Below are 26,699 nucleotides of genomic sequence, written 5' to 3' on the forward strand. Positions count from 1 at the left end.
TTTGAGGCATTCTTGCTCCTTGCCTTGTGGCCTAAGGACCTTTCTCCACCTTGCCTTGCTTTGTGGTCTATGGGTCTTCTTGCTTCTTTCCCTGCCTTGTGGCCTATGTAGGCCTTCCCCTGACCACTGGCCTATCTAGGCCTTGCTTTGCTCTATGACCTATCTAGTTATTTCCATTGGCTTGTCCCTCAGGGTCTTCCCTGCCTAACACTGCCTTTGAGCCTTTATGTTCCATGTCTGTGTTGTCCTTGTCTTGTCTTAGTCTAGCTCCTATTCCAGTCTTTGCCTGCACCCAAGCTCCAGTTCCAATTATTGCCTGCACTCAAGCCTCAGGACCAGTCCTCGCCTGCACTCAAGCCTCAGTTCCAGCTCTTACCTACACTCTGTTCCAGTCCAAACCTTGCTTCAGCCTTACCAACCTGTCCAAGCCTTGCTCCAGACTTACCATGATGAACTGCTGCTGCAGAGCCCTACTAGCCCCCAGAACCCAAGGACTCAACCTGCGGAGGAGTGAGCTGGTTAGGTGGAAGACCAGCCCTAGCCTTGCCCTGCAGTCCTGCACCACTCAGAGGATGGTGTTTCCTACATCCAGCCAGAGGATGGTGTTTCCTACATCCAGCCAGAACTTGAGCAATAACATGATATAAAAGCCAACTATTGCCTTCAGGAATGGGTGTAGGGCTCCTTGCCTCTCTGGTGAGTCAGACTTTAATTTTGACAATCCTGTTTCTATACCTCATTTTGTCTGTATTGTCTGCCAAATTTGGAATCCTTTACACTATCTGGATTGCATTGCTTGCCATTTTCTTAATTTTGAATTGTGGGACTGTGCTTCTCCACCAATGCTTCATCCGTAAACACCTGTAGCAACTGTGCTGTAACGCAGCCAGACCCCAAACTAAGGATCCCACTACCAGATGATACGATTGTACCTCAAACCCCAGCATATTGGAAGTGCAGAAAATGTCCTGAAAAAAGCTCTTCTACATTCCCAGCTTGAATAGGATCTATTAACCCAAGCTGGTGGGAATGTCAGTGCCTTCCTGGTTATATGCCTCCAGACCAACAGGCCAATACAGGCCAATAACCTGCCCTTGGACGTGCGTTTTCCCTTACCCCTTATTCAGTAAGGGGCGTAAAACGTGCATCCAACCCGTGGCACCTAATAGCACCCTCAACATGTAAATGCATGTTGAGGGCCCTATTAGGTATGCACGCGGGATACAGTAAGTAAAATGTGCAGCCAAGCCGCACATTTTACTCTAAGAAATTAGCACCTACCCAAAGGTAGGCGCTAGTTTCTGCCGGCACCGGGAAAATGCATAGAAAAGCCCGAAGGGTGTAAAAAGAAAATTTAAAAAAAAAAAAAAAAAATTTAATTGGGCCAGCGGCTGTTGGGCCGAAAACCGGACTCTCAATTTTGCCGGCGTCCGGTTTCCGAGCCCGTGGCTGTCAGCGGGCTCGAGAACCGACGCCGGCAAAATTGAGCGTCGGCTGTCAAACCCGCTGACAGCCACTGCTCTGGGTCAAAAGGAGGTGCTAGGGACGCGCTAGTGTCCCTAGGGCCTCCTTTTGCCCGTTTCTACCACACCACCTAATTTGAAAACTGAATCGTGTGCACCGGCGAGTGGCCGGTGCGCGCGCCATGAGAGCGGGCGTTCGTCCGCTCTCCTGCGTTTTTACTGAATCATCCCGCAAGTCTGCCCAATTTGCTTTGCAACCGTTCTAGCTCTATTAGAGATCACAACATGTTCAGGCACTGGAAAATTTAGCCAAAGAAAATTAAACACAGCAAGAGGAGAGAATCTGTTGCAACATCAGTACAGCCTCCTTGAAATCCCCCACTACCTCAGACTTAAATTGCCAAGAAAACTTTAGTTCCTTACCTATAAAGGCACAGCCTGCTTCTAAACTCAGCCCTGATTGTCTAGAACCCCAGCACATCTAGGCATAACTAAAAACAGTCAAAGCAAGTTCAAATCTATTCCTATAGGGGCAAAAAGTGCTCTACAATCTGACTCCCTTTCTTTTCTTTTACCTCTGGGTCAGTTCACTACAGTTGTTAAATCTTCCTCTAATGCTCACGTCTGACATTCACAGCATGAAACATCTGGCACAGCCTTTTTGAAAAGCACAACTAATGCAGCTACTACTGGCCAAGTTAAATCAAGTTTCTTACCTACAAAAGCAAATTCTGTATCCGTACAATCCGTTAAGGAAAAGCCAAGCCCAAAGTCTTTAAAATCCACAGCACACACTGGTTCTTTGAAAACCACAGCTTGCCAAATTGATTTAAACAGCACAGTCAAGGCAACCTGCCAAATTAAGCCAAGTTCTTCACCTGCAAAAACAAATTGTTTCTATTTGGAATACTACTTCAGCTTTCCTTACTCCAGCCTCAGACAGCAGGAGTTTTGAAACAGAAAGTACTGGTTAATTCAGTCCCGAGAACCCAGCACTCATCATGTGCAGGCAATAAGCTGCCGTTAGGATCAATTCTGACTCTTAAGAAATCAGCGTGCACATTCTCTATGTCAGCTTTCTCTGGACCTCTCCTGAGTACACAAGGCTCATCAATTGACCCCCAATCCTGTTATACAGGAACCACTTCATATTGCTGTTCCCACTACAGCTGCAGTTATGCCTTTAGAGAAGACTTGTGCTTCCATTCAGTCCTCATGCCAGGTAGAATCTCTTTCAGTGCCTTCTGCACACTTTCCATTATCTTACCAGCCAGAGGGAATAGTAATTAGGGATGTGAATTGTGTGATCGATCGTCTTAACAATCGATTTTGGCTGGGGAGGGGGAGGGAAATCTGATTGTCATGGTTTTGTTTTTTTTTTTTAATCGTAAAAAATCGTAAATCGGGGGAGGGCGGGAAAACCGGCACACCAAAACAACCCTAAAACCCACCCCAACCCTTTAAAACAAATCCCCCACCCTCCCGAACCCCCCCCCCAAAATGTTTTAAATTACCTGGGGTCCAGTGGGGGGGTCCCGGCGCGATCTCCCGCGATCTCCCGCTCTCGGGCCACGGCTGCGTTAATAGAAATGGCGCCGGTGGCCCTTTGCCCTTACCATATGACAGGGCAAAGGTAGTGCCGGCGCCATTTTGGTTCCTGTCACCCGACGTCACGAGTGTAGGAGATCGCTCCCGGACCCCCGCTGGACCCCCAGGGACTTTTGGCCAGCTTGGGGGGGCCTCCTGACCCCCACAAGACTTGCCAAAAGTCCAGCGGGGGTCCGGGAGCGACCTCCTGCACTCGCGCCATATTGCCAATATTCAAAATGGCGCCGGCGCTACCTTTGCCCTCACTATACGATCCGTATGACATAGTGAGGGCAAAAGTAGCGCCGGTGCCATTTTGAATATTGGCAATACAGCGCGAGTGCAGGATGTCGCTCCCGGACCCCCGCTGGACTTTTGGCAAGTCTTGTGGGGGTCAGGAGGCTTGCCCTAGCCACTGTTGCCTTGCAGTCTCCCCAATCCTGTCCTTGTTTGGCCTTGAGGCATCCGTGTCCTCTTGCTCCTTGCATTACATTGTGGCCTAAGGGCCTTCCTGTTCCTTGCCTTGTGGTCTATGGGCCTTCTTGCTCCTTTTCCTGCCTTGTGACCTATGTAGGCCTTTCCCTGACCTCTGGCCTATCTAGGCCTGGCCTTGCTTTGTGGCCTATCTAGGCCTTGTCTTGCCCCTCAGGAATTTCCCTGTCTAATGCTGCCTTCAGGCCTTTATGTTCCATGTCCCATGTTTTCCTTGTCTTGCCCTGTCCTATACTGTCTTGGTCTAGCTTCAGTTCTAGTCCTTGCCTGCACTCAAGAGCCTGTTCCAGGCCTTTCCTGTACTCTGTCCAGTGCAAGCTTTGCTCCAACTTTACCAGCTTGTCCAAGCCTTGCTCCAGACTCACCATGATATACTGCGCCACAAAGATCTGCTGGCCCCTAGACCCCAAGGGCTCAACCAGTGGGGGAGAGAGCTGGTTAGGTGGAAGACCAGCCCTGCATCACTCTGAGGGTGGTATTCCCTACATCCAGCCGGGATCTCAGCCATAAACTTAATCTTGCTGAAACTCATCATCATTGACAGGAGACTATCACCATTAGGTTGAAAAACCATTTATTGAACTATAGTAAGGATAATCAATCAAAAGATATTATAGTAAATGAACTTGTATATTTGGTATGTGATTACTCACCTTGCCAAATCTAAGTTCAATGCAAGTTTAAGATGTCATTACAAACTAAGGGGTATATTTACTAAACCGTGATACACATTTAGGGATAGATTTTAAAAAAGTATGCCCGCTCGTACTTTTGTTCGCGTGACCGGCGCAAACAAGAGTATGCAGGATTTTAAAATCCGGGGTCAGCACGCGCAAGGCTGCACAAAATCGGCAGCCTGAGCACGCCGAGCCGCGCAGCCTGCCTCAGAGGGAACTTTCCTTCCACCACCCCCCCCCCGCACCTTCCCCTCCCTTCCCCTACCTAACCCACCCCCCAGCCCTATCTAACCCCCCCCCCAACCTTTGTCCAAGGCAGGCGTAACTCGCACGTGCTGGCCGCGCGATTGCCCGGCCCAAGAGCAGTTTCGGAGGCCTCGGCCATGCCCCCGGGCCGGAACACACCTCCGGCCCCACCCCCGGATGACGTGCCGCTGCGACACGCCCCCAACATGCCCCAACACGCCCCCCCCCAGGAAAGCCCCAGTTGTTACGTGTGTCCCAGGGCTTGCGCACGCATGCTAAACTTGCAGTTCGGATGTGCTAGACTTACGCCTGATGCAATTCCAGGATCAGCGCGTCCAAAACACCTGTCCAAACCAGCACATAGCTAATAGCACTCATCACGTGTAAATTCCATGTAGATGAGGCTATTACCGCGCAATTCAAAAAATTTCCACGTGGCCAATGCGTCAATTGTAATGTGGCAAATTTAATGCCAGTCCGGGAGCTGGCTCAACCGAAAAAACAAACAACCTGATTTCTGTGGTTCCTCCTATTAGTATTGTCGTGATACAAAGTAGGAAGAACCATAGAAAATAGCATCGTGCAAAACATAAAGCCTTGGAAAAATAAAATTTCTGGATGCCCAATCTATATGCACAATATACACGGTACAGGCCATGTATATTGTGCCAGCAGCGGAAGAAAAAGGACGCTTGTACTTAGCGTCCATTTCCCTAACCCGCACTGACAGCCACATCTCCTGGGTGCCCGATGCCGAGGAGGCTCTAGGGATGCAAATTTCCCCAGCACCTCCTTTTTTACGTGGCAGCTCATTATCCTATTGTATCGCGTGCCCGGGAGAGGTGGGTGGGCGCACATTAGGAAAGCGGGCGCTCATGATTGCGCGCCTGTTTTTCACGCACCAATATTGCATCACGCTGTAGATATGCATATCTCCGGGCATCACATACCCTACAGGAGGCAAGACCCAGGCTCCCTGCCTGCTGTATCACTCACTGTCTCTGGTGCCGCTGTCAGCGGCAAAACACCAGGTGCACACACAAAACTTTTTATTAATGGATATAACCAGCCACCAGGCCAAAAACACAATGGACAAATTGTTATGCCAAAAGTTTCCTGAATCTGAATGTTATAGATCCACTACGTTAGCAGAAAATCTCACTTCAGCCACACACATTGAATACTGACCAAATACAGAACACTCAACCACAAATTACGAATGTGCAGACAAAAACTGAATTAAAACTTGCAAGAAACCATTCTATATGCAGTGCAAAACTAGAGCACTAGAACTAGAAATGGATATCCTCTATACTAATCCAAGCCTCAGTCAGTTCTTGTGGGAAATGGGAATTGTTATGTTACATACACACACACACATACGCCTCCTCAAGAATAATGCCAAGTACTCATCAACCTCAACCAATATCCTCCACATACACATCTCCCATCCAAGAAAAAATGACAAAAGGTCAGCGGTCCCAACATAACATCCCTCTTTGCAAGATAAACAATGAAGGCTTGGCAGCCCAAACATAATATCCCCCCCCTGCCTTCCCCCCACAAAAACAATCACAAGGCCTGTCTCACCCCTTGTGTTGCTTCTACTCCCACATACCCTCTTTATTCAGCCCACCAACATTCCTTTTGATCACCTCTCATGTACCCCCTGCCCCCTATCCTCAGTCTCCTCTATTTTCCCCAAGCCCCTCCCCTTTCCCATTAATCCTGCCTCCAATCCTCTCCACCCTCCTCTATCACAGCCCGTTTCTCTTGCTCTCCCCGCCACAGCCTACATCCGTTCTTCTCCTGCTACCAGCCCTCTCTTCTCCCCTCATCAGCCACCCTACCTGGCCCCTTCTCCCCTCAACCCCCTCCTCTCCCCAACCACCCTAGCTCTTTTGACTTCTCCTAGCCACATCTTCTCACCTAAGTCCCTACCCCCTTCTCTCCCTTCAGCACCTGTCCTCTCCCCAGCAGTCCTCATCCCTTCCTCCTGCTCCCAATTTTTGTCCTTTTGCTCTCTAGGGTTGCCAACTGGATCCAGATGTTCAGGACAGGTTGTTCCAGTCCTGCATTTACTCCCCTGTATGCAGTCTTGCTTTTCTTAGGGAATGCAATAGGGAAAGCAGAATAAATCCCAGCATGCAATGGGGTAAAACCAGGACTGGATCAATCTGCCCTGAAAATCTGGAGCCAGTTGGCAACCCTATTGCTCTCATCCCTTTGTCCCCAACCCCTCCCTCTCTTGCGGCAATGATGGTAGACAAGATCAGCTATTGACAGTACTGGCAACGGCAGACAGGACCAGAGGGTGAAGAAGTTAGAGTTTTCATTGATGGCAGTATGCAGCTCCTGCGGCATATGGTGAAGTTTCTTTTTCAGAGCAGTCTGCTCACAAAGGAAATTAAGGATAAGAACATAAGAACATAAGAAAATGCCATACTGGATCAGACCAAGGGTCCATCAAGCCCAGCATCCTGTTTCCAACAGTGGCCAATCCAGGCTACAAGAACCTGGCAATTACCCAAACACTAAGTCTATTCCATGTTACCATTGCTAATGGCAGTGGTTATTCTCTAAGTGAACTTAATAGCAGGTAATGGACTTCTCCTCCAAGAATTTATCCAATCCTTTTTTAAACACAGCTATACTAACTGCACTAACCACATCCTCTGGCAACACATTCCAGAGTTTAATTGTGCATTGAGAAAAAAGAACTTTCTCCGATTAGTTTTAAATGTGCCCCATGCTAACTTCATGGAGTGCCCCCTTGTCTTTCTACTATCCGAAAGAGTAATTAACCAATTCACATCTACCCATTCTAGACCTCTCATGATTTTAAACACCTCTATCATATCCCCCCTCAGTCGTCTCTTCTCCAAGCTGAAAAGTCCTAACCTCTTTACTTTCCTCATAGGGGAGCTGTTCCATTCCCCTTATCATTTTGGTAGCCCTTCTCTGTACCTTCTCCATCGCAATTATATCCTTTATGAGATGCGGCGACCAGAATTGTACACAGTATTCAAGGTGTGGTCTCACCATGGAGCGATACAGAGGCATTATGACATTTTCTGTTTTATTCACCATTCCCTTTCTAATAATTCCCAACATTCTGTTTGCTTTTTTGACTGCCGCAGCACACTGTACCGACGATTTCAATGTGTTATCCACTATGACACCTAGATCTCTTTCTTGGATTGTAGCACCTAATATGGAACCTAACACTGTGTAACTATAGCATGGGTTATTTTTCCCTATATGCATCACCTTGCACTTATCCACATTAAATTTCATCTGCCATTTGGATGCCCAATTTTCCAGTCTCACAAGGTCTTCCTGCAATTTATCACAATCTGCTTGTGATTTAACTACTCTGAACAATTTTGTGTCATCTGCAAATTTGATTATCTCATTCGTCGTATTTCTTTCCAGATCATTTATAAATATATTGAAAAGTAAGGGTCCCAATACAGATCCCTGAGGATCTTATACTAGGGGTGTGCATTCATTTGCAATGTATTGGCAATCTGCAACGTATATGCCATATTCGTTGTATTCATGGGGGTCACGAAACGTATGGCGAACCCCCACGAATACAACGTATCACTAATGAATAAACCCCCACCCTCCTGACTCCCCCCCAAGACTTGCCAAAAGTCCCGGGTGGTCCAGCTCGGGTCCTGGAGCGATCTCCTTCATTCGGGCCGTCGGCTGCCAGTATTCAAAATGGCGCTGATAGCCTTTGCCCTTACTAAGTCACAGGGGCCGACCAATAGCACTGGTAGCCTCTGTGACATTGTAAGGGCAAAGGCTATCGGTGCCATTTTGAATACTGGCAGCCGACGGCCTGAGTGCAGGAGATTGCTCCAGGACCCCTGCTGGACCACCAGGGACTTTTGGCAAATTGTTTTTTGGGGGGGACTCCTGACCTCCCCAAGACTTGTCAAAAGTCCCTGGTGGTCCAGCGGGGGTCATGAAGCGATCTCCTTCACTCGGGCCGTCAGCTGCCAGTATTCAAAATGGCACTAATAGCCTTTGCCCTCACTATGTCACAGGGGCTACTGGTGCCATTGGTCGGCCCCTGTCACATGGTAGGAGCACAAGATGGTGCTGGTCATCCATTGTTCCTATGATGTGACAGGGGCCGACCAATGGCACCGGTAGCCCCTGTGACATAGTAAGGGCAAAGGCTATCGGCGCCATTTTGAATACTGGCAGCCGACGGCCCGAGTGCAGGAGATTGCTCCAGGACCCCCGCTGGACCACCAGGGACTTTTGGCAAGTCTTGGGGGGGTCAGGAGGGTGGGGGGTTGTAGTAAATTAAATGTAAAGGGTTGGGATGGGGGGGGTTTGGGAAACAAATACATATGTAACTAATGAACGGATCGGGAACCCCGAGAACGGATGCAACGGATTTGGGTCCCAACGAATCCGAATGGGACGAAACCGTCCCTGCTGCACATCCCTATCTTATAAATTCCTCTGTTCAGAAAGGGGGGAGGGCGAAGAGGATCACCTAAAGCTGTAGGGGCTGATGCACTGTCGAGCGCACTGTTTAACCCGTGGTTGGACGGGCAATTTGGGACGCTCATCCACACCCCTTACACTGTAAGGGGATTAGTGCATCCAAAACGCATGTCCAACCTCCCCGCCTCCCCCCCCCCCCCCCCCCCCCCCCGTGAAACTAATAGCACTCATCACTTGCAAATGCATTTTGATGAGGCTATTAGTTATTCTCCCCAGATCTAAAAAAAAAAAAAATACGTGCCGACCCGCATATATTTTTTACGCATCAGAATTAATGCCTGCCCAGAGCAGGTGTTAATTTCTGAGCAACCCAAAAAAGTACAGAAAAGCAGAAATACTGCTTTTCTGTACATCCTCCAATTTAATATCATGGCAATATTAAGTAAAAAAAATAAATGGGGAAATGGATGTTCAATTAAAGAGCATCCATTTTCCTAACCCGAGGCTGTGCACCAGTTAGGAAAACAGACGCTCATAAAAGTTTCCTAACCCACCAACAGCCACCTCTCCTGGGTGCCCGCTGCCAAGGAGGTGCTAGGGGTGCACATTTGTCCCTAACACCTCCTTGGCAGCACGACCCCTCATTTAAATATTGAATCGCGCACCCAGGAGAGGTGCCTGGGTATACATTAGAAAAGTGGACGCTCAACAGGCTGTGTCCCGTTTTCCGCACTCATTTATTGCATCGGCCCCATAATGATCAAATCTGCAGCGAGAAGGAACACAGAAGGGAGTTGGGGAAGGGCTCGACCCAGCCAGCCAGCCAGCCTGCCTTTCTGTTTAATTTTCAGGTTCCTGCAGCTATCAGGAGAAACTTAAAGAAAAAAAAAAACCCTGCAGCTTTCCCTGCCCAACGCTGGTAGGGCCAAGGCCCTTGTGACCCATCCCATTCCAATGCTTATGGTGCCTGGAGATTCTTGTATTGCATAGAATTAATCACACAAAGCAGGGGACGTCTTAGCATGTGAGCTGTTTCAATCCAGTAATAAAATTGCAGCACATGGGTCAAACCAGAAGTTCCCAAACCTGTCCTGGAGGACCCACAGGCAGTCGGGTTTTCTAGATATCTGCAATAAATATGCATGAGATAGATTTGCATGCATTGCTACCCTTGCATGCAAATTTATCTCATTTCAGATAACCTGAAAACCCAAATGGTTGGGGGTCCCCCAGGACAGGTTTGGGAACCACTGGGTTATACGGTTTTTGTATGTTGATGTAAAAAGATGTGTTCTATCCTACTTTAGGAAAATATAGGTCTATACCCTGTTTCCCCGAAAATAAGACATCCCCCGAAAATAAGACCTAGTAGAGGTTTTGCTGAATTGCTAAATATAAGACCTCCCCCGAAGGTAAGACCTAGCAAAGTTTTTATTTGGGAGCATGCCCGTCGCACAGAACACCAGAGCATGCAGCTGTGATTTTTTTACCCTGCAGGATTCACAGTTAGTTGTCATCACAAACCAGCACAACCAGACAACTATTCAGAATATAATAAATGTTCATTTTTTTGTTCAACAATATATGTGAATTCTTCTTCATGGAAAAATAAGACATCCCCTGAAAATAAGGCCTAGTGCATCTTTGGTAGCAAAAATTAATATAAGACACTGTCTTATTTTCGGGGAAACACGGTAGGTGTACTGTATATACTACACAAAGCTAAAAACAGTGGACTAGCACAATGCAGAAATGAAGGTTGTGTGAAAATCAAGATTATGCTTCCTAAATAATTCTGCAAGTATTTTTGCCAGAACACTGCTGTAAGGGTAATAAGAAATGTAATATCAATCAATTAATACATGCACTGGAATGCTACTACTATAAGTACTGATTCATCAAGGGTTTATTAACCACACAGAAAAACGATGATAAATAAGACCCATTATGCTTTGCACGTACAATCAATATCATCAATAAAAGCAGCACCACTGAACTCCAGCACACATAATAATGCAATATTTATTAATAAACTCAGATCTAATTAATCCATAGGAATTGGTTAATTAACATGTAAAAGGATTATTAATATGTTAGAATGTAAAAAGGATTAATAAATCTTCAGACTAAGTAGGCAGTAATTATAATGCATTCATGGTTAAGTGATTCCAATAAACTGGTTATAAATTACAAAATGATACGCCCAGACATCTGGCTGTAATTATTTGTTCTTTATTATACAGTACATGAAGAGCAAAACAACTTCTAAGAGTTTAACCCAATTTATGTCCAAGTAAAATATGCCCTGTGTATTAAGAAGACAATTTTTTTTAATAGCAGTTACTTTCCTGTCAATATAACTTGTGTCTGTTATCTTTGTATGTAGAAACACACAGACTACACATTTAAGTGAGGGAAATTCAGAACTAAAATACTAATTCCTGTTGCATTTTTAACTGCCTGGGCCATTCCCATAGTAGAGAGACAACACTGTGTGCCAACATACAGGAGACCCGGTGCCAGGTTTTATCAGCCCCCACCCTATCCCCTCAGCCTCTTGCTCCCATGACATGACCTAGTGTAAAAGCAATAAAAAGAAAAATGTCCTTGTATGTTATACTAATTAGTTAGCTTCACCAAAACTGGAAATTTAGCTATGGTGTCTTGCTTATTTGTGTTGGCCCCTATATCCCTCCTCCATTTTGTATACTGTGAAAAGTGACCTGAACAGTAAGGATCCGGTCCCTAGATTCGTTTCATTCCAGATATATCCGACACAGAGTGCTCTTTGTGATTGCAGTGCTGGATTAGAGTTAACTCTGTTCTGACATGTTGAGCTCTGAATAGCGGAGTGTGAAATGCATGTCATCACTAAACAAGCCCCTCTCCATTTTGAGCCCCGTCTGTTTACTGAAAGGAAGTGATCTGACCAGCAAGGGGCTGCAATGACGGTTTCGTCCCAGAGGAATTTTGAGGACTTTGAAGTGCTTTATCTTTTTGTGAGAGAGGAGGTTTAATACTGCCCCTCCTCACACTGCAGCTGGGCTGTTATAGTCTGGTTCCCTTTCCCCTTGTAAGGTCACATCAGGAGGAGGAATCCGGAGAGAGTAGACACATCCTTGGGATCATATTGGGCACAGGATGTAGGCCGGGGAAGAAGAATATTGGACATTTGGACCTCAGGTAGGATTTTTCCGGGACTAGGAAGATCCCTTCAAGTAGGATTTTCCTGCCCAGCTGGGACAGTTTAGTCACTCAAGTCAGAAGCGATAAGCCTCATCCCAGGATCCTGACACAAAGGACACATACTCAGAGAGAAGCAACAGAGAAGTCCAGTGAAGGAAAACCAGTGTGAACCCAGATATAAAATTGGACAGTTTGTCTGCCTTATTGGACCTTTATTTATTCCACCAAAAATATCCAAATTTTCATGCAAAATACAACGACAAGGTAAACACTACTAAAAAACACGTTGTATGAACAATATTTCTAAAGATTAGCGTGTGTTCTTTTATAACAATAATTCATTTACTGCATTATTATGGACCATCATACCACCCGTGACATGCATGCATTTGATGCCTGTATTTTCAGTCACATTGGGTCACCTTTAATCATCGGTCCTGTAAAATTTAAATGCAAGCATTCATGTTGTACTTTTTTTACTTTTTTGCTTTTTTTATAATTAGTATGTGGAAAGGGTTAAATTTTCATCCAAGTCCTGCTCAGATACCTCTGCTGGCATGTGTGAACAATACGCTTCGCTGCTGACAATTGAGTCCTGCTTAGATATTTCTATAAGCGTTTCAAAAACAATGCACTTGCCTCCTTGTTTTTCAAAGATCAGCGCTGCCGCGCTGTTTGTCGAGGTCCTATTTCGCCGCACGGGTACCTCCCGTTCGTTGTATGCTAGTGCCGCGGTGCTGCAGGCACAGGTCGGGGCTGAGCGCCGTTGCACTGAGTCACCGAAGTCCGACGTACGTTTCGCAGTGGTTGCTGCTTCAGGGACTGAAATAATACTTTTGAGAAATGCGTTTTAAATTCCACATCTGTGATATTTCCGAGCTTCACGCCATGTCCTTATTCTGGCATCTTATTCTGGCGTTATTCCAATGAAATCAACGCCTTATTCTGGCGTTATTCCAATGAAATCAAAGAAAACTATTATTTGAATACCCAACACTGTGTCCTATCTGGTTCCTGCAGCACCATCACAGAAAACAGATAGCAGCACACAAAGGGAAGTCACTACACTGCCTAGGCCTAGAAGGTCACCCTTCACTCCCATAGAAAGAACCTACACCTTGGGACCAGCAAAAAGGGGGAAAATATGCCTACTGAGACAGCCTCAAGAGACAAATTCTTTTATGGCCCGTTAGGAGACAGTACCTCCTTCAAAAAAGGGTTACACGTTGAATAAAAATTATTTGGAATATCAGAGTTAATGGTCAGTTTTTAAAAGAACCGAAGGAACCAAAATGGGTAATTAGGAAGGGTGAGATCCAGCTGCAAGACTCTGTATGCAGATGAAAATAGTGAATTTCTCTCAAATAAAGACTATTCTTCCATTAGGCATTATTAGGTGATCACCCAGAGCACAGCAATTTTGGGGTGGCACCTGGTGCTTCTACAAATGAGCACATAGGACTCTGCTGGATGATTATTGGTCAGTGCTCAATCTCAGGCAGAAGAAAAGCAGCTGCAGGCAACAGCAGGGGAGGGGCAGAGCAGCTCAAGAAAGTACCATTCTGATCCCTATTTCAGCCACTCCCCTATTGTTTTTCTCCTTCCTTCCTGTCATGCAGAGGACAGGATGGGAGGGTATGAGGCTAGAGTGGACAGAGCAAAACATAGAAGAGCCACTCTGCACCCTTATCCAACCTTTCCCTTCCTGTTTCCCCTTCCTTCCTGTCCTGCAGGGAACAGGAGGAGAGAAGGCAAATTTACAGTGGACAAGAGTTCAGTTTTTGTCGGTATATTTTTTTTTTTCTATTTATAATTTGTGGTCATTTACCCTGTGAGGTATTCTGCAAATATGTAGTTTATTTACTCCAGTCTGTTCTGTTTTCCCAACAGGAGATTTATTGCTAATAATTTTCAGATTTTAGCCCATCTTTTCAACTAATCCGAAGGTGGGTTTTAGCATTTTTAGATTTCAGATAAGTAAGGTTCTGCCCCAAAGAGCTTATAATCTAAGTGAGCACCTGAAGCAACGAGAGATAAATTGACTTAGTCAAGGTCTCCAAGAGTGATAGTGGGCCAAAAGGTTTCCTTGGTTGTCCCTCCTTTTTACTGCTGGGAAGGATAATAATGCTATTCTAAAACTTGGTATAATTTTTGCATTGTAGCCTTTTCATTAGATAAGGTTGTTGCTGTTTGAGTTCTTTTGGTATGGGACATTTCCTAAATAGTTTTTTGCTTTGTTTTGTTATTTTGCAGGGTTTTGTGTTACCTCACAGTTTGCTTCATAATGGAGGAAGTTACTGAGGTAACAAATTTGAACTTATTTTGAATGGTGAGCAGTAAGAGCAAACATCCCAAATCAGCCCAGTCAGCTAATCACTTCAGAGGCTATTTTAAGTTAATATGGTACAGATTCATTTTAATTTATAAATTGCATCTCATTTCTTGAATTATTTTTTTTTGCAGTCTACCCCCAAAAATCACAAATAACATATTCAGACACAATGATTTCTGAGACACATTTGTTTTATGTACATTAACAAGTTAGTTTTCAAAGGAGTTACGCAAGTAAATAGCTTGTACTTGCATATATGCTATTTTATAAACAACAAAAGTTATGCATATATTATCAGTTCTGTGCACACATTTACCTGCACAAAAAAAGTGGCAATCTAGGGGTATTCTAAAGTGGGGCCAAGAGGAACACATGTAAGTTGCTATTTCATAAGCAATTTAATGCAGATACATTAAGCAACTTATCTGAGTAATTTTACACCTAATTATCTAGCACAACTGCTATCAGACTCATCTGTTGTCTATTATTGGTTGGATGGGAGGTCTGGATGAACGGGGTGGAGTTCAAGATGAAGAACTACAAGGGTCTGAATGACCTGGAGAAGGACTGGGTGAACTGGTGACGGAATCAGCAAACTGGTGATTTCAATTACGTGTGCATGTCTTCCATGTACAAATCAGTGTTTTAAGCAAGCAAGTTATATTTTTTTATCACATGAATGTTTATAAAATAGGAACCAGACAGGCGTATTTAGGGGGTAGATTTCCGCACGGCCATTTACACACATATATGGGACTATGCAGAGTTTTTTTTGAATGTTATCATCTATATTTATACATACACATACAAAGTTTAATATTTAAAAGTATGGGGCCAGTTTTCAAAATTGTATGCTTCAAAGTGATGAGTACTTTTACCCATGGGCTTTGCACTAGTTCTCAGTATGAGCATAGTTTCCCTTTGAACTGTGCATACACTAAGGTGCTTTTCATGTAGGCAATTTTCGAAAAGCCCTTTTACCCAGGTAAATCAGTATTTACCTATGTAAAGGGCTTTTGAATGTTGTCCTCAATATGCTCAATTAAGTGTTTTTATAGGATTGCTCTAGGAGTAATGGCAGTGGGGTCTTCATGATTGTTAACTTTAATTATCCAAATCCGAAAGGTGGGGATGGCCTACGAGTCTGCAAGTTATTTGTGGGTAAGGGAAGGGCATCAAGGCTGAAAGTTTACCTACTGTGTTTAATAAAGAGATAAGCACAATGGAATTGTTAATGGAAGTGTTCTTTACAAATGACTATTCTGTACTATGTATAAAGAGAGAATAGCAAGAACCAAAAGATACAGAAATATATTTTCTTGGTCTAGGATTGTGTCTTTTTGCCACAGACCTGGTTAAAAAGGAACTTTCTAAGCACATCTTGCTATAATTTATTTATTTAAAGAGTTTTCTAAACCGACATTAGTCGAAACATCACATCGGTTTACATCAAAAATGAAAAGGAAGGAAATTATAAAAAACAGGGCAGAGGGTAGGGGCACAATGAACCAGTAGGAAAGCAAGAAAGGCATAGGAACAAGTCAACAAGTGAACAAGCCTATACATGTACCTTATGAAGTCTTGAAGAAAGTTCTTTGGCACAATGCAAGGAAGGAATGTGCAGACAAAATATTTCAGTTTGGTTATATTATTCATTTTTGCACATTTCTTGACCTAGTTTTCTTTTCGGGAGGTTGCAAGTGGGTTAATTTTTTTCTAATTTTTCATTTTGGCAAATAATGTGCACTATTTGCCAAAATATAAACTATGAAAATTTTCAGGTTTTTTGGAAGTTTTTTTAAATCATTTTGAATTTAATGAAACAAAACTTAAAATAAGGGTAGGCAACTCTGGCCCCCAGGACATCCACAATAAATATGCCCGAGTATAGTTGCATGCAATTGATGCAGTGCATGCAAATTGCCTCATGAATATTCATTGTGGATATTCTGAAAACCAGACCTTGTTGTGATACTCTAGGACCAGAGTTGTCTACCTCTGTCTTATAATGCAAGTTTGCACCTGAGGCAATGGAGGGTCAAAAGCAGGATTTAAACCCTGGCTTCCCTGGTTCACAGCCTGCTGCTTTAACCACTAGGCCAGGAGTGTGCAAACAGGGGGGGCCACGAAGGAGATTCCAGGGCACCACAAATCGCGTGCCGTGGGGGAAGGTGCATGCAGCCACCAGTGGACCTAATCCCACCAGCAGCTGAGCAAAAAAGAACACCCAGTCTCTGCTGGCCCGCGGTACCAGAACACACAAGAGTAGCACTTTCTACATGCTGATCTCGCGATGCACAAGATCAGCATGGAGGAAGTTCTAGCCCTGCCAGTTTTTAATATCGTGGGGCCTGCACAGAAGAGGAGGCAACAGAACAGATAGTGCTAGAAGCAGCACCAAATGATCAGCTCCTCTTTAACAGCCATGCAGCGATAGTGACAGCAGCAGCAAGAATGAGAGAGGCTCTGAGGCTTCCGGCAAAACAAAGAGAGGGGGTCTGCCTTCAGTGTGTGTATGTATATGAATGGGAGCTTGTGTGTGTATGAGAGAATGGGTGCCTGCCTGGGGGTCTTTGTGTGTGTGTGTGTGAGAGAGAGAGAGAGAGAGAGAGAGAGAGAGAGAGAGAGAGAGAGAGAGAGAGAGAGAGAGAGAGAGAGAGAGAGAGAGAGAGAGAGAGAGAGAGAGAGAGAGAGAGAGAGAATGAGTACTTGTGCCTGCCTCGGTGTCTGTGTGTCTGAGAGAATGGAGAATGGGTGCCCGCCCAGGGATCTGTGTGTTTGTTGAGAGACAATGAGTGCCTGCCTGTAAGTATGTGAAAATGGGTGCCTACCTGGGGGTTGATCTGTGTGTGTGTGTGTGAGAATGAATGGGTGCCTGCCTGGGGGTCTGTATAGGTGAGAGTCAGTGTATGCATGAGGGAATCTGGGGGAGTAAGAGCTTTTGTGTGCGTGGGTAGGAGAGGGACTTAGAGCCTGTGTATGAGAGTGTGTGGGTATGTATAAAAGCATGAATGAATGAAGATGCAAGTGTGTGTGTGTGTGTGTGTGTGTGTGTGTGTGTGTGTGTGTGTGTGTGTGTGTGTGGATCCTAGGTATGGACAGCAGGGGTGTTATTTGATATGTATGCTGTTTTTAAATTTTTTATGGGTGCTTGGAAAATTAAAAAAAAAATGTATAGGACTTTAATAGATGTTCTATTTGTCAGTAGTTTTGAAATATTTATTCTTTTATTAGTATGATTCTACTATTATAATTGATGCTTTATGTTTCTTGATTTTGTTTTATGACTAATGATGGTTCTACTTTTCCATTGTCTGGCTTCTTGGGGTTTCCATTTCCGTTTTTCTCTGCATATTGCTGGCTCTAACTTGTGAACCTTTATTCTGTATTTGGTGAGAGTCTGTCTCTGCTCTGTGCGTGTGACCAAGGTGAAAGATTTTGCTAGCTGTAGTGTCTGTGTAGGGATCTATAGCAATTGGGTTTGTTTTGTTTCCTCAGTAGGTGATGTATTGGTATTCTGGGATCCAGTGGAATATTTACAGTGCTGCTTTTTCACAGATAGGGTTCTTGTTTCAGTTCTTGGTGTTACTACTGTTATGTAATAAGTTTGTTGTATGGATTTTGAGTGTCTTTTTTTTTTTTTTTTAGGGTTTTGTAGAAGGAGTTTGTGCTGTTATTATTGTGAGGTGCCTATCTGGATGTGGTGTGGTATCTGCCTCTCTTTGTGTTTGTGTGTATCTGATTGCTTCTATCAGCAACCTGAAGAGAAAAAAAGCTAGAATTATGAGCTACTGGCTGGCAACGTGATTGCCTGCTATTTGGCAAATGGTTCAACAGCTGATTAGCTGATGAGAGACCTTGACACACAAAAACAGATACATATACACACACAGATAAATATATATATTATATACAACATGTAACCCGAATTTGGTGGGTGGGGGCCCAACAAATTGTATGGATTGAAGGGGGGAGGCAGAGGTTCAAAATGTTTGCGCAGCCCTGCTCCGGGCTACTCCTCCAGTATTTTTATTAAGAGCACTAGCTCATGCCCAACATTGCCATGGCATGTGCAAACCTAACCATTTGGGGGACACAATCCCTCCCTCCCATACCATCCTCTGTGAGAAAAGATTAGGACGATGCAGAGACTGCAAAGACTTGAAGAAGCAGTGATGGAGGGAAGAGAAGTAGAGAAAATGAAAGAGCAATGTCAGACAGATGGAGGGGAAAAAGAAAAAGGAAGTGAGAGAGAAAAGTAAAATGGGGAAAAAGGAATCGGGTGAAGATGACAGAAATGAGAAAATAAAAGGTTATAGAAAAACAAAGTAAATATAAATTTGAAAATAAATGTACATCTGATTTTGCAGGTTTGGAACAATGAACCTGTATTTTTAAATAAAGAATTTTTTTTTTAAATTGCAGATTACGCAATTCTAATAGCTATAGTGGTCCTGGAAAAAAAACTGAAGATGTGATACTTTATAAAAAGGACCACCAAAAAGGATGCTATAGTCCCTGAGCTTTTCAAATCCCACACAAATGTCTGAGGTCTGGAAAGCTAAGGTACTATGACTTCCTTTTGGTCCTTTCAAAAAGGTATCCCAGCCTACTAAGACTATGTTTCCACTTTCCAGGGCAGCTCACATGTGGCAGTTCCCTTATTAGCTGGAGGTCCTGAGATATTTAGAAGGCGTTTTGATTTTTGTCATTCTTTTCATGTGAAAGGGTATTCTGCTTACTCTAAATTTTGCTTCTCTTCTTCTTCTCCCAGTCTGCCTGAAATCCACACAATCAAAGAGCTTGGGCTGTCTAAGGACGAGAGCCGCGAGTATCCACTGGGGAAGGCAGACGGGAAGTGGGAGTGTGTGTGAATGGACTCCCAGAGGGGCAGAAGGGATGAGAAGGCCCAGAGAATGGGGGCAGCTGACAATTGTCAGAGCTTGAGAGAGGGGGGTGCCAGAAAAAAGGGCGTGAGCTGGCAGGACCGTTTCCCAAGCTGGTTTGAGAAGGCAAACTTTCATATAGGTTCAAAATCCAATGTATAAAAATATTGATCTCGAGAGTCCTAAAGGCTAATGTCCATTTCATGTCTGTGTTTAAACTGTGGCTTATAATCAACAGCTGACCACAAACAGTCCTTTACAATTTATATTCCGCTGAGCCACAAATCTCAGCGAACTACAAGTAGCATACACAAAAATATTTAATGACAGCAATAAGACATCATGGAACAGCAAAGGAAACAGAGAAATGAGTGAGCTGTGTGACAACACTACTGGAGCTATCTTTGATATTTATTCAAAGGAGGAGGAGGATTAGACTGGTTTAAAAAAAACAACCCACAATTCTGAAAGTAGAGCAATAGATGTTTAAGAACAGCTATTATACTAAATAACTGTAGAACATCAAAATTACAGGTTTACAGAACAAATTCATAAGTATTAATTTTCTTGAAAGTCAGCCTTGTGCTGCAATTGATTAAAGGTTTTCCAGTGTATTCTAAGAAATTATAATTCTTTTGGAACCATGCTTACATAGCATTGTACAGCCAGATCACTTCACTGTACTACTAAAAATTCATTTCTATGAAAACTTTCTCTTACAATAGAATGCCAATAAGTTCAATGCTTTTCTTAATTATCAGAAAGTAATTGGAATGGTCTTAGAAAATCTCTCTCTTTTTATTTTTTACTTGTTTTTATTTATTTCTTTGTATGGAAAACCCAAAAATATTTATGACTAGCCTTTGAGAGTTATAGCCCCTTCTTCGGGTCTGACCCAAACATTAGACACATATGTACTAAGTTAGTCAAGTTAAAATGTATCACCTATAAACTTATTTATTGGGCTTCAGTTCTACATATCTAAGCTGATGACCAAAAACCACACTACGTTACTTGGAATTTATGGAGAATATTATATATTTGGAAAAGGGAGCATTTCAGAGAATGCTACCCTCAAGGATCTGTATTTCACCTTTCTACCCAAAAGCCTAAATTTGGCTTCCAGAAGCTCCCTCCAATACTTTCCTATTTTGTTGGTACCCACATGGACCACAACAGCTGGCTCCTGCTCAGCACTGTCTAAAATCTTATCTAAGTGACACGTAAGGTCTGCCACCTTCACACTAGGCAGGCAAGTTACCAAGTGATCCTCATATCCACCAGCCACCTAGCTATCTACATTCGTAATAACTGAATCATTAACTATGAAGGCAGACCTAACCCTTCCCTCCTGGACACTAGCCCTTGGAGACTCATCCTCAGTGTGAGAAAACAATGCATCACCTGGAGAGCAGGCTTTAGCTACAGGATGACTTCCTGCTACACCTGGGTAATGCTCTCTAACCAGATGACCTTGTTCTTTCAAAGCAGCACAGGGGTTGCTGGACTGGAGTTGGGACTTGACTACTATGTCCCTGAAGGTCTCCTCTATATACCTCTGCCTGCCTCAGCTCCTCCAGATCTGCCACTCTAACTTCTAGAGATCAGACTCATTCTCTGAGAGCCATTTACACTGTCTTAACAACTGGTATATGTGTGATTCATTTCGTGCAAAAGACTAAGGTCCCCATCTCGCTGCTGGACTGATGTCTACATCTTCATATTGTTGAGTTCCTAGTTAATTTAGGTTGCTATGGGAGTGAGGATGTGTAAATCAGAATCCTTTAAATTTATGTAAACCATTTCATGTTAATTGGGCAGTGACCTGAAAGTGGAAATTGATAAGGACAAGGTCACTCCCTTTTTCTAGGTCAAACCCTGATTGAATTTTTATATGGAAATGACTCTTGTCCTCTTATATAAGAGTTTATAAATCAAATATTGAGCCTAAGGGGTAGGAGGTAGTTGGGGTGGACTGGAGGGAAAGAGACACTAGAAATTACTAAGTGTGGTGACATTCACACTTATCTGGCCAAATGTAGATTTATGAATCATATACCCATGTAAAATAAAATGTGTATCTTTACCCTGAAACATAGGTGTGATGTATGCTTACACGCAAATACATGCTATGCATCAAATTCAAGTATATGAATGCATTGAACACATGTACTTTTCTGATTTATTTTAAAAATATATCCACGTATGCTTTATGCTAAACAATAAAATAGAACTTACTTGCATAAAACCCAATTTATGTGTGCAAGTCGCCATATTTTAAAACATGCATACAAAATTGAAATTAACCAGTTTACCAATTACCCCACCAGTTTACCCAGTCCTCCAGATCATTGAGACCCTCCCCCTGGTTCTTAACCCTAAATTTCCCCCAGTTCACCCACACCTCCCTCTCAGTCAATAATACACAATAAACAATTCTAATATCAATTACCTCAGATTATTAGCAGGTGTAAAATTACACAAGTAAGTTTCCAAATATACGTGTGTGTCTTTTTAGAATAGCAACTTCTGCATGTTAACCCTTCCCAGAACACCCCTAGACCACCCCTTTTTTACGCACCTATATGTGCACTCAAAACGTAAGTTATGCACACACTTTCAAAGTATTCCACACATTAAGAAATATGAAAGGAAGGAAAAAGATTACTGGCATGGTTAAAAGGTGAGGTAAAAGAAGCTATTTTAGCCAAAAATTATCCTTCAAAAACTGGAAGAAGGATCCATCTGAAGAAAATAGGAAAAAGCATAAGCATTGTCAAGTTAAATGTAAAACATTGGTAAGACAGGCAAAAAGAGAATTTGAAATGAAATTGGCCAGAGAGGCAAAAACTCATAAGAAAAACTTTTTAATATATATCTGAAGCCTGTGAGGGACTAGGTTGAACTGTTAGATGACTGAGGGGTTAAAGGGCTCTTAGTGGAGATAAGGCCATTACAGAAAGACTAAATTCATTCTTTACTTCTGTGTTTACTAATGAAGATGTTGGGGAGATACCAGTTACAGAGATGGTTTTCAAGGGTGATGAGTCAGATGAACTGAACCAAATCACTGTGAACCTGGAAGATGTAGTAGGCTAGATTGACCAAAGAGCAGCAAATCACCTGGACTGGATGGTATGCATCCTAGGGTTCTGAAGGAACTCCAAAATGAAATTTCAGATCTATTAGTTAAAATTTGTAACCTATCATTAAAATCATCCATTGTGCCTGAAGACTGGAGGGTGGCCAATTTAACCCCAATATTTAAAAAGGGCTCCGGGGGGATCCGGGAAACTATAGACCAGTGAGCCTGACTTCAGTGCCGGGAAAAATAGTGGAAACTATTCTAAACATCAAAATCACAGAGCATACAGAAAGACATGGTTTAATGGACCACAGTCAACATGGATTTACCCAAGGGAAGTCTTGCCTCACAAATCTGCTTCATTTTTTTGAAGGGGTTAATAAACATGTGGATAAAGGAGAACCAGTAGATGAAGTGTATTGGGATTTTCAGAAGGCATTTGACAAAATCCCTCATGAGAGGCTTCTAAGAAAACTAAAAAGACATGGGATAGGAGGCGATGTCTTTTTGTGGATTACAAACTAGTTAAAAGACAGGAAACAGAGAGTAGGATTAAATAGTCAATTTTCTCAGTGGAAAAGGGTAAACAATGGAGTGCCTCAGGGATCTGTACTTGGACAGGTACTTTTCAATATTTATAAATGATCTGGAAAGGAATATGACAAGTGAGGTTATCAAATTTGCAGATGATAAAAAATTAGTAGTTAAATCACAAGCGGATTATGATACATTGCAGGAGGACCTTGCGAGACTGGAAGATTGGGAATCCAAATGGCAGATGAAATTTAATGTGGACAAGTGCAAGGTGTTGCATATAGAGAAAAATAACCCTTGCTGTAGTTACACGATGTTAGGTTCCATATTAGGAGCTACCACCCATGAAAAAGATCTAGCATCATAGTGGATAATACTTTGAAATTGGCGGCTCAGTGTGCTGCAGCAGTCAAAAAAGCAAACAGAATGTTAGGAATTATTATGAAGGGAATAATGAATAAAATGTAAAATGTCATAATTCCTCTTTATCGCTCCATGGTGAGACCACACCTTGAGTACTGTGTAAAATTCTGGTCGCCATATCTCAAAAAAGATATAGTTGCAATGGAGAAGGTACAGAGAAGGGTGACCAAAATGATAAAGGAGAAGGAACAGCTCCCCTATGAGGAAAGGCTGGAGACGTGGAGAGGTTAGGGCTGTTCAGCTTGGAGAAGAGATAGCTGAGGGGGATATGATAGATGTCTTTAAAATTATGAGAAATCTTGAACGAGTAGATGTGAATCAGTTATTTACACTTTCGGATAATAGAAGGACTAGGGGGCACTCCATGAAGTTAGCAAGTAGCACATTTAAGACTAATTGGAGAAAATTCTTTTTCACTCAACACACAATTAAGCTCTGGAATTTGTTGCCAGAGGATGTGTTTAGTGCACTTAGTGTAACTGGATTTAAAAAAAGTTTGGATAAGTTCTTGGAGGAGAAGTCCATTAACTGCTATTAATCAAGTTGACTTAGGGAATGACCTCTGCTATTACTGGCATCAATAGCATTGGATCTTCTTAGTGTTTGGGTACTTGCCAGGTTCTTGTGGCCTGGTTTGGCCTCTGTTGGAAACTAGAGATGTGATTGGGCCAAACCTTTCGGTTCGGCCTTCATTATCAGCCCGCCGCAGGAAATTTGGTTGTCCCGTGGTTTGGGTCGATTTTATTTTGGCTGCTCCCCCGAAATGAAGTATGAAACTCGCCCCAACACTTCAAATTGAATTACAACGGGGAGTAGTAAAAGAAAAAAATCCAAACCCACCCCAATCCTTCAAATTTAATTAATTGCAATCCCCAATCTCCTGACCCCTTCAAAACTTGCCGAAATTCCCTGGTAGTCCTGCGGGGGCCCTGGGAGTGATCTCCAGCTCTTGGGCCGTCGGCTGCCAGTAATCAATATGGCGCCGATGGCCCTTTGCCCTTACCGTGTGATAGGGGCTATTGGTGCCATTGGCCGGCCTCTGTCAAATGGTAGGAGCAATGGACGGCCGGCCGGCGCCATCTTAAAAAAATAGATTTTGAATATAATTTTGCTGGGTTATGTGTTAATTCACACTGGGGCAGATTTTCAAAGGGTTACACATGTAAGAGTCGTGCCTAACCCTTGAAAAGCTGCCCCTGCTTGCGCCGAGCCTATCTTGCATAGGCTCGGCGGCGCGCACAAGCCCCGGGACGTGCGTATGTCCAAGGGGCTTGTGCAAAAGGGGCTTGTGCAAGGGGCTTGTGCAAAAGGGGCTTGTGCAAAAAGGGGCGGGACATGGGCAGTCTGGGGGCAGGGCAGGGCATGGCCTGAGCCTCCAGGCACAGCAGCCATTTGCCGGGAAGCAGGCGTAACTTCTTCAACAAAGGTAAGGGGGGGTTCTAGGTAGGGCTGGGGGGCGGGTTAGGTAGGGGAAGGGAGGGGAAGGCCGGGTTGCGCGAACAAATCTGCGCCCGCTCGCAGGTTTTAAAATCTGCCCCACTGTGCCTAGCCATACAGAATTAGTTGAATTATGCAGCAATAGCAAAGTCTGACTTACTTCATGATGTTCTTGCTTCATGGTTTAAATAATGGCAAATTATTTTCATTAAAACAGTTATTAAAAAATTTGAAATCTGATATTTTTGGCACTATTCTTGCTCAGGCACACTTGGGTCATAACGCACAAATTTTAGCTCAACTTATAAAAAGTTGCACGAAAGATCATTTTTGTACACAGTGACAGTAACTTTCAAATCAGAACTTAGGTGCACTTTGGGTCATGTGCATCAGTGAGCACCCAAGATATGCAGACATTTTATAAATTGCACGCACATTTGGATAAGTGGGCCTAGGCTTGCAAATACCGATTCTACCGCATAAGTCAGGGTATTTTATAATGGGTACATGTCCACTCCATTGACAGTTTCACCAGTTTGTCCACCAGTTAGCCAGTTAACAGCTAGGTCCTCCAAACCCCCATGGTTTAATAGCCTGCACTTCCCCCAGTTACCACAGACTCTCTAAACCCGGCAGAAACAGATGGTTTTAATTTTTTTTTTTAATTAAACACTTCATCCTTTGCAGAAGTAAACTTACATGATAGTGGACTTGGGCACTCGCATGGGCATGTACATATTTAGGGTGCATATCTCTTGGCCACTCCCCAAAACACGCATGACCCGCCTCAATTCACCCATTCCCACACCACACCCCTTTTTCAAATCAAGTGAGATGAGCACACTCCAGGAGATATGCATGCATCTGGGCAGCTTTTAAAATTCAGTCGGCACATGTGAACCTGAATTGTACACATATCCCCTAATTTTTGCATGTGCCGGACTTTTAACATCTATCTCATAACCTGTCAAAACATATAGGATCATTTATCAAAATGCATTATGAAATTATGGCATACAAAAAGTATAGCAGCCAATGGCACAAATACAAATTTTTGAGGGGGGTGGGATCAGGGGAGGAGTTAGGTTGGCTTGATGGTACCCAATTATAGAGTCCATCAAGCTAGAGTGAGAGAACATAGTAGAAATTTAATCTTTGTTAGACTTTCTTCACTTCAAATGATGTCAAATCTTCACCAAGTTGTACTTTGCTGTTCGTACATTTCACTGTATATGCAAAACAGGCCCCTAAACCACCACTACACTTCTAACACCTCACTTCGACCTATCAGGTTGGCCTCCTATAGAGATTTAAATAGTTAACTACTATGGAGGCCTTGTAGGTAGTCTCACTCTCTCTCTCTCTCTCATAACTGATCATCCTCTTCTAAAAAGAAGAAACTGCCAGGAAACTTATCTTAAAGTGACATTGCCCTTCAATCAGAGAAGAACAGCACCAAAAAGCTTTGCTGAAACTGACGTTTCTCTTCAAGCTGATCATGGTAACAAAATTGTTGACATTGGCCAATAATTTCACCAGATAGTTCCACCCTGAGGCAGCCTATTTGCCTCTATCCAAGACCTTCTACAACTGGAGCTGCAGGATTTTAAATTTTATGAAAATGGGAAAAAAGGTTCAAATAAATATTAAAAATAGAAATTAAATTAAATTAAAGATTCATGGATAGGTGGAGGTTTTTTGACTAATGATTAAGAAAAAAACATTGACATTTATAGCTTGATAGAACATGATATGTCATGAGTCTGAGGTCTTTTCTTCCATTTATTTAATATTTGGAACAATCCAAGATATTATTTGAAAATTTTGCTATATTTGAGTGAAATATTTTTTTCTTTATTTTTGTTTTGTTTAAATTGTTTT

The 26,699-nt window shown here is 43.2% G+C and overlaps 1 protein-coding gene across 5 annotated transcripts in view; it reads right to left on the reverse strand.

The window, feature by feature from the left end:
- The window catches only part of RSPO2 (R-spondin 2), a 250,259-nt gene that overhangs the window by 142,984 nt on the left and 80,576 nt on the right, over nt 1–26,699 (reverse strand). The window contains exon 1 of one of the 5 annotated variants that reach the window (XM_029591898.1): nt 2,180–2,351. The exons of the other annotated variants lie outside the window; for them this stretch is intronic. The gene's annotated coding sequence lies outside the window, so the exon portion shown is untranslated. Of the gene's footprint in view, nt 1–2,179; nt 2,352–26,699 lie in introns of those variants that run through there. 5 annotated transcript variants of the gene reach the window in all.

This window comes from Rhinatrema bivittatum, chromosome 2 (genome assembly GCF_901001135.1).
Source record: "Rhinatrema bivittatum chromosome 2, aRhiBiv1.1, whole genome shotgun sequence".
In the NCBI taxonomy this organism is placed as follows: Eukaryota; Metazoa; Chordata; class Amphibia; order Gymnophiona; family Rhinatrematidae; genus Rhinatrema; species Rhinatrema bivittatum.